The following is a 13,594-nucleotide window of genomic DNA, read 5'->3' on the forward strand; positions in this document are numbered from 1 at the left end:
TGCCAGACATGTTTCCAGTATATGCAACTGGGGGTCAGGTTGCCTTTTCAAATCTAGCACCGGACTCAAAAGATCTGTTATGCTACAAGCATCAGGCTTCTAGAATTTGTTTTAACCCCCCCCCCCCCCCCCCAAAACAAACAAACAAAAAAACAAACAAAAAAAAGCCACTTACAGGATTGTTCTTATTCCACAATAGATCAGTGATGTCCACCTGAACAGGATCCTCATTACCTGAATGCTGCTTATAGATTTTGTTTTTTGAGTTAGTGTGGTTTGGCTTTGTGGGTTTTGGGGTTTTTTGATTACTTTTTTGTTGTTTTGGGTTTTGGTCAATCTAAATCACATAATTTAACTACAAAAATCCCTTGTTCCCCAAGAGAAAGCAACCCATATGTTATCTTTTTTTAGGTCAAAACACTTTAAAACAGTATTATGGTCTCTTACTAACTCTGACTTTTACCTCTTAAAATACTAAATGGTTTTTCTACATGGGTATCTAGGCAGGTGAAGATTCTGCCTTCAGTGGCTTTCAACCTAGCTGTAGGTCTTGTCTTACAACATTTTTGATTATTCTGTCCAGATTAATTGTGAGCCCATAGTGACCAACACAAATAATTAAAACAGTGACTGGGAATTAAGTGTGAGAATCAAAGATGCTCAGCAGGGCAGTGGTTAATGTTGAGTGGCTTGACTTCCTAACTAAACAAACAACCTTGATTTTGTGCATGTGAGTTCCCAGTTAATGCCTGGGGCGAATTAAAGCATGTCTGTGCAATCAGGTACAGGGTAGCATGTCAAAAGCAAGGACAAACAGTGTCCTTGCTCCTACTTGGTGGAGAATGAATCAACTTGGGCCCCAAAGCTGTATCATTATGTTGTTAGTAAAATCTTGTGTGAAGTCTGTCTGTGTGGTTAGTGCTCACTAGTACAGAAGTCACCAGTCTGGGATGTGGTTTAAGGAAACTCTTTGGCTGCCTGTGCTGGCCCATGTAATACCCTCCCTTGCTGTGGCAGTATGAGTTAGACGTGTTCCCAGTGTGCCTGTCTGAGTGGGCCACTCATAGGACTCAGGAGAAGAGCATCTGATCATGGTTGAGGTATGAGAAGAGCATTCATTTGTTCAACCTTGCCAAGATGTAGCTGTCTAAAACTAGCTGATAGAGAATGTGGCTTCCTTTTGGATTAAACAGATATTTTGAAGATTACTCTAATGCCTGTGTGTCGTCATAACTCCATGGGTTCTGGTTTGGAGCAGGCTCATGCTTTGCATGGCTTTACACTATGAGCAGAAGATTGTTTGGACCTACTTAAAAACAGACCCTGTAGACACCTCTAGAATATAAAATCTTCTAGAAAACTTCAGGTAGTAAAAAAGAAAAGCCATTGTGATAAATTGCTAGATAATATGATCTTTGTGAAAAGGAGAAGGGATTTGAAAGTTCTGATTTGGTTGAGGACATAGAATAAACACTGTGATGTAAACATGACTCCTCAATTTGGCAGAGTGATTGGCTTTGTTTGTCTTACTGCCTTGTGCTACGCAGAGGAAGCTTGGTCATTAGGGGGGGACGCTGAAACTTTTTGCTATGATGGCAGATCAGGATTCTTTATATGTTGTGGTGTATGTGTATTTTCTTATCTTTTTGGTTAAATTTTAGAGGCTTTACAAACACCATTAAAAGCCAGGCTGTATTAATCTTTTATTACAAAGCAAGCACAGTTTATTTGCAATTTGAATTATTCTACACTGTGTCTTTCTGTGAAGAAAAATTATCAGCTATAAATTTAGAGCTAATCAGCAATTTTTCAGGTGCAGTTGGATTTCCTAAGCAACCATCTTTGTCATGAATTGACTTCAAATATTATTAATTCTAGTCATAAATGATGAAAGCCTCCATGCATGCTTTAACTCATATACTTCAACTGTTCCTTTTATTTAGGTATGTTTTAGAAAAGGATCGATATAAGGCTTTGCTTAAGCAAAGATTTTAAGCACATGTTTAATGGAAGTCTTTTGGATTTACTTATATGCTTAGAATTAAGCAGGTGTTTTTAAATAATTTTTTGGATTAAGGTGATAAAAGTATTCATCACTGTAAATTGTCTGTGTAACTGATGGTTGAAAAATTGAGGAGATTTAGCAGCCTTATAATGTAACTGTTGAAAGAGATACTAGTTTAATGCTGGATAAATGACCAATTTTTCCCCCTTTAAAGCCCCTTGTTCCAAAAGGATTGCTCATGAAGGCTGTGTGCTGAAGTCAACTGACATGTGTTGCATCTCAAATGAGGTGTGCTAAGAGACTGTAGCCCCTTGTCTGTCAGCACCTCTGGGTGCAGTTAGTTTGTCAGAATCATCCTGGAAGTGCAGCTCGGAGCCTCCAACATCACATGTCACCCTAACTGCTACATTTGTATTGCTTTTCTCACACAATGAATCCTGATTTCTTTCCTGAATAATAGTCCAGGTTCAACAGCAACAGTGGAGAAGGTCCTAATGGGGGGGGGGGGGGGGGGAGGCTGATAATAAGGTGGGCAAAACACGGGTCCTGTGGCCCTAGCAGTTGAGGTAACACTAGTCTCCCATAGGCAGCAGATGGGGCTGGGATAAGAATGTTGCATTTTGGTGAGTGTCTGGCAGCACCTAGATCATTACATGAAATGGAGACATTACTCCCCCATCAGTCTCTGGCAGCTGTTGCTTCAAAAAAAAACCTTTGGCAGGTGCTGCCTATTACAGGGAGCCCAACCCTGGGAGGGTGTAGTAAAGTGCATTGAAAACAACTGTTGCTGAAGATTTAGCAAATGGAATGGCTCTTCTCTGAAAACTGGTCCAACATAGGCATGAGCCAGACACTGCACTGCTTGGTCTGGGCTAGGTCTGAGCATGCACAGAGGCAGAGCTCCAACTGCCCAGAAATAAGAGTGAAGTATGTATGATCTATGAGTGCTGCAAGATTAAGGCTTTCCTGTTGGGGCTGGTGGTGTCTCTGTCATACTGGTGGTACTCTTGTCTTCTATTAGATCTAGTCTTAGATGACTAGTTTCTGGATAAGACCTACTTCAAATGCTCAAATCCCATGTTTGGATGTGGCCTTAAATATTTATGTGGTTCTCATCCCTATAGCCCTGTAAAAATCTGATCTTGTGCCTACTTGATTTCCATCGTATTTCTTTTCCTTTAACTGATCATTGCTCTATGTTTTAATCACTTTTCACTATTAGAGGAAAGGAATAATTGCACCTTGCTGGAAAAATGATGAGAATTTATTGTAATTAGATTTTTCAAGGGTAAATGATTTAACTTAGTGTTTTTATAAAAACATTGTGTGTTTTTCAAAATCAAAATTTTAAGAATCAAAGTAGTAGAATTATGATGAATAGCTACTTTCTATAGTTGCATTATTACAACGTTCAAACGTAGTTTACAAATCCAGCTGCGGAGTAGTTTAACTTTACTGGCTGATGCTAAGTGGCAGAGACAGGCTGATTCAAAGTATCTGCTGGATGTAAGCAAACTGGATGATCATGGCAGTTTTTCAGGGACTGGCGCTTGTACCAGTTCGCTTTTTTTGTGAAGATGAGTCAGTCTGGTTTAGCTTTTGCTTCTTTCTGATGGACTCTTCTCTGAAAAGCTCGGTGAACTGTGTATTGTGCTTAACTGCAAAACCTAACAGACTTACGTGGCAGTTCTAGTTTCAAATTTCCATTCTATAACTTTCCTATTTAACCAAGTTTTATTTGGGAGCTTTTATGATGCCATAGCTTAGGCTGTGGAGTAAAATTACTTTACCTCTGTATTCATTGTTGTGCCAGCATGTCATTGATTTGGAATCTGCACGAACTTGTGGGACTATTGTTTCTGGTAGCTAATGGGTCCTCTGTATTGACCTTTTCAGTTGTCGTGTTTATCATAGGTGAATAAAAGCAGGAAATGAGAGTTAAAACCAAGCTTCTTCAAGAAATGCAAAAGCAGCTTTTTTGCTGCTTGTTGTCTTTGTATTCAGGTGTTTGAGGCACTGCAAGGTTATGTCTGTGCATCTTCATACATATTTGAAATGCTCCTCTGTGTTTATCTTAGATCCTTCTTATGCTGGCCAATTGCTGTTGTTTAACATGTGTGAGGAAAACACTTGTATATCTCTACTTCTGTCATTACATTTAGGATTAAATTCCATTTTACTACTACTCTTTCTTAGTTCACAGAGTTAAGAGGACTAATGTGTATTTTAAAGGGCTAAAGAGCCAAGGTATTTCATTAGGCAGACAAAGACGCATTTTTTTTATTTAAGATGTTAGTATATGAGCAAATGAATGTCTTTGTTAAAATTAATTTATTGATGGGCAGACCTGCAAAGTCAACCAGTTGATTTAGGTGCTAGTGAGAGCTGTCCCCTGTCATATACGTTTACTGTGGTTTGGCTGACTCATGCTTGAAAAAGTTGCAGCTTCACCTAGGACAGTACTTTGTAGCCAAGAATATCTTAGTGAAATAGACTTTTTAAAACTTTTGCTTGTCTTAATTAGTCTGGAGAATAATTGCTTTGTGTCTCTAATACTGAGTGTCTCTTCATCCATTGGAAGGTTGGTCCACCCTTCTTTGAGTTACCCTGTAGCCATCATAAGTGTGTTCAGCTCCTTTTAATCCTCTTTTCTAAACTGCTCTTACTGCCCTTTCCCCTTTTCATTCATTGATTTCCTTTGAATTGCTTCTGATTATTCTTATCTATCTTTATAGTTAAAGGCTTCTGGAAATGAATTCCCTATTAAGCATATAGGCTTACTGGTAGAGCCTGGAGACTTAACTCTAGAGATCAGACACAAACTGTGACCTGTTGCCTAAATTCATGGGTGAGTTTTAGTTTGTATTAGATAATCAAAACTTTCCTTCCATCTTGGAGGCTAAGTAATTTTTACGTAAAGTTTTCTTAAAAGAACAAAATCAGTTTAGAGAAGTTTCCAAATACTTTATTGAAAATTTTCATGCTTTCCTATCAACTGTAGTGTACAGTCAAATACAGAATTCCTCTCTGTATCCAGTCCCAGACCATGTATGTATGTACACGTGTGTGTATATTTATTGTTTTATTACATTATCAAGTTCCAGTTGTCCTTACTACTGAAAATGTGTAGGCTGGCTATATGGATTATTTTGTCCCAGATTTCTTAGCCTGTGGTTTTTCCAAATGGCATTTTGCTGGTAATTTCTGCTCATGTTTCTAATCCTTCTAATCTGCAAACTTAATTATCACGCTTTATACTCTATCCTCCTGATCATTAATGAAAGTATTAAATAGGACTAGCAGTGATACCTTCAAACCTTATCCACTCTCATTTAATATTATCTTTTGTTTGCACTTCTTAAGCCATCTTTCACTCTGTAGCATAGACCTCATCTCCAACCTGATAAGAATTAACTGAGAGTAAACTTATGCTACACTGTTTCATATCTCTAAAGGCCATCTATCTTTAGGCTGAGGTCTTCAATCTACTAATTTTGTTGTTTTGTCAGTAAAAATAGTAATGCAGTCAAGTCAGTCTCAAAGGATGTGCCCGTTTTAAGCTTGCTCTCTTTTGTTATCTTCTAGAATTTTACTGTTGTGGATCCAGCTGTTTCACAGACATTTGCAGGGGTTCATGGCAGTCTGCTTCAATTGAAAGAAGTTAAACTAAGCCTCGGTCCTGTAATAATGGAACTGATTTCAGAAAAACGTGTTATGTGCTTTAAAGCTAAGATGTAGTTATTAGCCATGCCACTGTGTAAAATAACATGTTGACAGGTTTCAGAACTTGTAAAGAGAATTACATAGACAGGTTAGAGGCTTCTACCAGGGAGACAGATTTAACTGTCTTCATTTCTGATGCAACAGCAGAAATCTGGTCTCTGAGAATATTTTTTCTAACGCAGCAGATTAATCTCAACACTATTTGCAAGTTGACAAGTAAAACATGAAATGGGAAAGCTTTATGAAAAGGTCATAGGAAAAATAGTACCTGCTCATGGGGTTTGAACCCCCCCCCCCCCCCCCCAGTTTTATTTTCCAGAATTACCCTATGCCATCAGCTATTCCTGGTTTGTAAAGATCTGACTTATGGAAGGCTAATATATTTTTGTGGTATCTTGCTGATGGTACAAGGGGTTACTGACTATTCATGTAGCAGAGGGCTTGTGTCAGTTGGCTGTTTCAATAGGAAACTTTGAAGAATTTCAGAATTCTGGTGTATGTGAAAATACTGGCTTAGAATTCAGTTTTTCCCTGTCTGCTTGCTTCAGATGCATCTATAAAAGAGTTGTCTGATTCTTAAGAAAATTTCATGCTGCTTCATGGAATTTTCACTGTAATAGGCATGTTTTTTTCATTATTGATTAAAATGTGAAAAAAGCTCCTCAATTCTGAGCGACTTCACTTCCCCCTGAAAAGCATTTGCATCCCTCTAAGACCACATTACTTAGGAGGATTTCATCAGCAGTATCCATCAGAGGCAGGAGAAAATGTTATTTGCAGGTCTGGTTTTCTAACCAGATCACAATGAATTAGTGGAGATTTCTGTTTCCTGTTCTAAATCAGGATGCCTTCTATTGTGCTGGATCAGTCAGAGGCCTATAAGCAGCCAGTCAGGACAATACAAAATGCTGTTAACCTTGGCTGGTTTACTCTATTCCAGTTAATCACTTCTAAGGCCCATTCCCCTTCTTGTCATCACAGGCATCCATTGCTCAACCGGGGTAGAGAGGTGCACCGTTTTCCACATTGAATAGCTATGGAAGCGATAAGACGTCTGCAATTGTGTTTCATAAGACTGAAACATATAGCACATAAAACCTGCCTTAGGATTTGAGCACAATAGGTTTTGGGAGAAGTCTCATCGGTGGCCAGAGTCCTCCAGAACCATGCATAATGTGTTTTCTGACCTATTCTTCTAGATTAGCTAATGGTGGGGAGAGATGGGGACAAAGTATAGAAGGGAAGGAATTGTTTTAAACTGGATCTACTGTTTGAATTAGAGCTAAATATCTTAGGAGGCTTTACAATTTTAAATGATTTGTTCTTTACCTTTCTCGAAGTTCTTAAACTTGGAGAGCTTTTTGGATAATCAGTGTGTTACTCCACTGTAATGTTAAGATGATAGAGATGCTTTCTGTTCATACCTTTGTAAACTGGCTTAACTAGAGCTTATTAGGGTTAATTAGAGAGAGACAATCTGGCTTCATTAAAGCTAGAAGTGGTAATAATATAACAGTTAGCTTTTGACCTCTCTGGGATAATAGTAATTTCGGAAGAGAATACATTAAAGAGCTTCTGATACCCTATGACACGGTTTTGTTTCAGGCTCTGCATCTTCCTGGATTTATTCTAGCTGTTGTTAATACAGTAAAAATGCTATACTCCAGTAAGGAATTCTGGTTCTGCAGCGGGTATTGTATTGCACAGTGCAAGGCTTCCCCCCTGGCCCTGAACCTTACTTATCAATTAACTTTTTCCAGGTTTCTTCTACACTTACTTTATTTGCAGCTTTCTAAGTATAGATATTGATGTTGTCAATAATGCAAACTTGGGGGGGGGGGAGCAATGCCTAACATTCCTAATATTTGAAGCGTACCTCTTAGAATCCCCAAGGGAAACGCTTTTAAAGAACTGTCTTTTTTCAGGTTCCATGGGAAGAAAGCTGTGTACGGAAGACTCAACCAGTGACTGACTAGCTTCAGCTCTAAAGAGGTACTTCCTTATGATTTATGTTTTTGAAGACAAAACAGGTGTCCAGGTTGTTAGTTTTTTGACATGCTACTGAAATTTTTTGTTCAAAGAGTCCTTGTGCATTCCTCCCTTTCCCACCCCCCTGCCATGGCTGGTTTCCCTGTTCCTAGTGGATTCATCAAGATTATCATGTTTATTTTTAAATATTTTTATTACAAAGATGTCTGCCTTAAGGATAAACAGTCTACTAATGAGTTTTGAAATATGCAGAATATTCCCAAACTGTATGGAATTTGGTCTGTTCTTACAGGAAGAAATGCCCTACCACATGTAGGGTGATGAAATACTGTTTTGCTATGTTGTAATTGTTGCATCAACATGTCCCAGGAATTGCCATAGTCCAAAGGAACTTCAATTTAAAATGCCATATGAGAGAGGTACCAATAGGGAGGCTGAGTACAACAGTGATGGTGACATAAAACAAGATGCTTGGGCCTTAGAAAAAATCCAAAATAGTATTTGAAATATGCTGTGTTTCCAAATTCCCTCTTTCTAACTTTGTATCCATCCTTGGGGCTCTAGCTACTCTTACAGATTTTAAGTGTCCAAGGATATTTACCCAGGCTCCATCAGCTTGCAAAAGAGTGACTTGTAGTTCAAAAGTTCTTGGTGGATTTTTCTTCCATGAGTTTCCTACCTGGCTGTCTAAAATATATAATTTAAAACAGATAAAGGCTTAAAGATCTATGTTCAAGCATATACACACTTGGAAATGATCAGAGTAACTCAGTAGTGCTCATGCAGTATATATATTTACAGTGGTCTCTCTTAAATTTCTTCTTATAAATAGCTAATCCCTGTATTTTTACTTTAGGAGTGACAAAGGGGCAGAGAAGGATGCATTTATAGCATAATGCTGACCTGAGGATTAAATGCTTTGTTTTCCTAGACTCATCATTTTCTTTGTATTTTGCGTCTGTTTTCAGATGATGGAGGTCATGCATGTTTTTTTCTTGTGTGCCATTTTCTGTGTTAAGTTGAATGAGCATGTATGAGAAGTGGTGTAATTTGACTTGTATGTACAGTTTGAAAACAGGTTTTTATAGCAGATGACTGCATTTTTTTGGTGTGAAAGGATGGGAACACATGGCTATATGACTGCATGTAAAAGAGCAATTTGGTCTGCAAGTTTTCTGACCTCATCTTAGAATTAAGGTGAGAAGTAAGTCATAGATTTGTAGCCATTAAGACCATAACTGAGTACTGTGAGTATCTAGTCTGGCCTTTTTGGTAATGGGCTATAGAACTCCTCTACATGTTGGCTTTAGATCTAGTACCTTTGCTTGAATTAAGCTAGGTATTGTATGTAAACCTATTCAATCATGATTTTAAAACTTTCAGTGTTAGAGAATCCTTTGTAAGCTATTAATGCCTCTTACCATGATAACCATATTTCTTATTGCTATGCTTAATAGGTCTAGTTTCAGGTTCAGTTATTTCAGCCTTGTTCCATCTTTGCTTATGGTATTGAAGAGCTTGCTTTGCCATCAAATTCTGCTCCTTGTAGGTCTTTATACACTGTGATGCAATTGCCCCTTAACTACCTCTAGGATAAGCAGCTTTTTAAACTTTTCATTCAAAACCTTAAGTAACAGTTTTTGATTCCTTTCTTAAATCCCTTCAATTTTTCCACATTCATAAAAACTGGGCATCAGAATTGTATGTAGCACTCCAGCAAGACTTTCTCTGAGGAAAAAATACAAACTTAAAATACCTTTTTTCACCTTAGTATCACTCTGCTTTAGAGCATGTTGCTCTTTCTAGCTGTCATGCTGAATCTGATGGAATAAATTGGCTAGGAGTATGTTTTAGTATGACCATGTTTATCTAAGGATGAAAGAGTTAAAAGAATTCTAGTTTTATGTACTGGGAATTTATCTACTTTAGTACTGCGTCAGCTGGTGGTAACCCCTGGAAGTCATTTAAAATGCTGTATTAAAGCTACAGAAGATCAAGGAAAAAGTCCAACATTTACATATTTTTAAAATGGAAATAAACAGGGGAGGATTTCACTTTAGCAATCCTCTTTTTTCCTTTGGTGATAAGTTTCAATAAGGAAAATATGACATTAAAAATATTAACAATGTGTTGTGAAGAAAAGGAGAAGAAATTTAATTGAGATGGGTTGGAGCTTCTGTTGGTGTTCAAAGTCCACCTTCCTTTGAGCATCTGATGTAGGCAAAAAGATAGAAAAATTCTTCTGCTCTTGGCTGCAGCTTCACTGCTAGAGAAAGATGGGCACAATTTACTGCCTTTATCCTCAAGACATTAGAAATATGTGCCAGTATTTGAGGGTGTTTAAAGACTTGCTTTATCTGTGTTTTCGGTCACAGGTTCACAACAGAATTCCAAAGATAGGATCTTGCCAGAATCTTTTGAAAGGAAAGGCAAAAAGATAGAGGGGGAAAAAAGGAAGAAGGTATGAAAAAGCAGTAATTGAGAGGTTTATAAATAGTGATTAAGGTTTGGTAAAATGTTTTAGAGATCCCATCCAGTCCCTCTCTAGCTCCATCTGGTCACATAATGGTCTCAAGGTCCAAACTTTCACTGATCCTGAGACAGCAGGAGATGGCAGAGTAGTGACTTTGACGATGAACTTAGCTTCTTTCAATCCATCCTTGTTAGCTTTAGTGTCAAACGAACGATCCTGAAGCAGGGATAAGGGGTGAAAAAGCCTATTATCTCCATATTTTGTTCTCACAATAAACCTCATCTCTGCTATCCTGATGTTTCTTTACTGATTTACATCCCCTGCCCCTGTCATTCATGGATCAGTCTGGTTGATCAGAGTCCTTGACTTGTCAGTCATTAAGAGACGGGGCTAATTCAAACTCTGACTTAAGACTTGCGGCCTTTTAAAACATTTAACATAATGGACTACAGCAGTCTTTTAGCATATTGAGTCACATGGAACAGTGGACTCTGCATAGCAGGCCATGGGATTACTGAGAGCTGTTTATCATCACAGGCCCAGAAGCAGCCCTTTCACAGATAGCTTTCTTTTCAAAAAGTCTATCTTGCATGATTTCACTGTTAGTTGTACTGTAGCTGTTTCACCTTGTGTTGTCCTAATTTTTGCGCCGATTCCTTTCTATGACATTCTGTTTCATCATTTACCTCAAAATTTTTTGTTGCCCACAGGTTTCCTGGGAGCAACTTAATGAATGGCTTTTTATTAAGCCATTCACAAAATTTTTAAATAGGTGTTTATAAAGCAGTCCCTCTGGCATTCCCAGTTGAAACTCAGTCTCCTGACAATTATAAACAATTAATTGTTATGACCTGTTAAACTTTTATTTTGAGACTATTATAATTGCTCGGTTTTTAATTTATTACCTGTCACATTCTTTGTCATATTGTTGTAGTTGCTGCCTGTATTCAGCTACCCTTATGGACTAGAGTAAAGTTTATGCTGGATACAGCAGGAGAAAATTAGGCCGATGGGAAGAGCTTCTAAAAACCATCCTTCATAAAGAAAGGGTAAATAGTTAGAACTGTTGTTTCATTTAAATGGCAAATACAGTCTGTAATAAATACAGATTACCCAAATAAATCAAAGTCAGGATGTTGCTGTTGAAGTGCAAATCTGCTGTCAGAAATTTCTATAAAATTATCTGATTTCCATAAGTGGGTTTTCTGTTGGGTAATGATTTGTTCATCTCTTTCTCAAGAGAACTTGGCTAACTCTAGGAGCAGGTTTCTCTTGAATAAAAATTTTAGGTTTTAGTTTCTGTGGAAAAGGGTGATGCTGTCTTTTGAAATTATTGTGAGAATAAATATTTCTTTCTATCGTTCTTTTGTTTCAGAGAAAATGGAATTTTAGGGGCTTATTTTCATGAACTTAAGAGCCTGTCTACCTTTCTCTTTGCACAACCTCTTCTGATTTCCCCTCTTGGGAAAAGCCAGCTGCTGCTCCTCTTCTTGGGCTGTCTCCCAGAGCCCCTGGCTGATTGCCCTCTCCCAGCTGCTCCCTTCCAGCTGCACAAGTTCCATTTGTACTCTTCAGTAATGAGAGGGGCTGCTGGACACCCTGAAATGCGCAGTACATTTGTGTCCTTTTGTACTTGGTCCTGTCCAGCTGGATGGCCCAGGGGCTATTAGCTGCCATATATTCATCTATCTAGTTGTTTCATCTCTCAATGGTGAGAGAGGGACTCTTAGATGTCCTGTAATGTATCCAGGTAACTGTGTTCCTATAAAACCATCAGACTGAGTAAGAACTGCTCTTCCTTTCATTTTTCCCTTTTCCTCTCATGCGAAGAATAATGTTGTTGAAAAGCTAAGGGTCCAATGATTGGGTTTGCTAGATGAAATTGTGTGTTTAATTCTGCAAGTCATTTTTATTGAGTGACTGAGGCAAGCACAGGAAAGTGTGCTGAAGTGAAATCACTGAAAGCACAACTAATCGTACGTAGAGGAAAAATAGTTGTAGGCTTGAGCTGTCTTTGCCATTGTCTGCAATAAGAACTGATGACAGTTTTTCCTAATCCTATTTGCATTTGATTTTTTTTTTTTTTGGTAGATTATTATTTTCCTGGTGTTGACAGTGTACTTTGTAGTCCTCTTAGTAAACTTCTGACTAAATACCTTGGTAAGGCTTTCACAGTAAGTAAGTGGAGACAAGAATGAGTTACCAGGATCTTCATCTCTCGGCAAAGTAGTAGATATGCTTCAAAAAGATTGTGGGGGATATTGGTGACACCTTAAGCTTTCATGCTTTTGAAAAGATGAGGGGGGGAACCTGAAGTTCCAAATCAAAGCACTAAATACTGTATGTTATCCTTACACTTTACTCAACAAGCTGCAAACAACCCCTTAAAGGGAGAGGCTGGCTGTGTTATTCAGATTTGTTTGTGGGCTGAATATGATTCCAGTTAATTCCAGGTGGCTAAAAACAAGAGACCTATCCATAGGTCCACTTACTCAAAATGAGATAATGCACACTCTTGCTCTTAAAGCCACAAGGAATTTTTCTGAGGAGCGCTCTGGAAAGTGGCACACAGTTATGATGGATGATGAAACTAATCATCTTTGTTGAAGTGAAAGCAGTATGTGGAAGATAATAGGAATGTACGTGGTCACTGATTTGTGCAATGTAACCTGCACATCAGCCAAGGTAATGGCATCAGTGACTAATATAACTTGCTTATAAAAAATTCTAAGCTGCTGCAGATAATGTTATGACCATGCTATGATTATGGCAGAACATCAGTAGCCATTTCTGTAAAAAGACTGCAAGTAAGATGAGCCTGAGGCTATACATATTCATTGTTATGATCATCTTTCAAATTTGGTGTTTCAGAAAGCTATTGCAAATACTCTTCTAAGCGAGCTTCTTGGATAGATAGGGATCAGGCAATGTGGCATTCCTACAATAAAACCCACCCCGTTAATTGTCACAAGACTGCTTCAGAGTGCAGTGTCTTAACTCAAGGAAGTTACTGCTCTCTTTTCCAGAATGCAATGTCCAGAAAAAGTTTCATGATGAAACATCTCATTTCAGTGTTTTGCTTGGATATCTTGCCAAAGTAGTGGTCTTGCAGCAGTGAGCAACAAAGCTCCCATTGACTAATAGAGACAGCTTTTTATTCTTCTAGGTAGGGCAGAAAAGCCCTCTGAAAGCTTGTGGTAGGCAAGTTAGCCTTGCTTGTGAAGCCCTTCTCTCTGAAATCTGGGTACTGTGTGATATTTGTATGCCTTGTACCCATAGGGATAAAAGTTCATTTCTTCCTTTTTCATACTTTTTTAATAAAGTGTTACAGCTACAGAGCTTGTCACAGTGTTTTAGAAGCTTTTGAAGAGTAAGCATGGTATGATTTCACATAATTGCCTGTT

General features: G+C 38.2%; 1 long non-coding RNA gene across 1 annotated transcript in view; it reads left to right on the plus strand.

The window, feature by feature from the left end:
- Positions 1–13,594, plus strand: part of LOC112993271 (uncharacterized) — a 436,804-nt gene that overhangs the window by 29,650 nt on the left and 393,560 nt on the right. The window contains exon 2 of the long non-coding RNA XR_010389663.1: positions 7,654–7,720. This is a non-coding gene — a long non-coding RNA (uncharacterized LOC112993271). The remainder of the gene's footprint in view (positions 1–7,653; positions 7,721–13,594) is intronic.

This window comes from Dromaius novaehollandiae, chromosome 6 (genome assembly GCF_036370855.1).
Source record: "Dromaius novaehollandiae isolate bDroNov1 chromosome 6, bDroNov1.hap1, whole genome shotgun sequence".
Lineage (NCBI taxonomy): Eukaryota > Metazoa > Chordata > Aves > Casuariiformes > Dromaiidae > Dromaius > Dromaius novaehollandiae.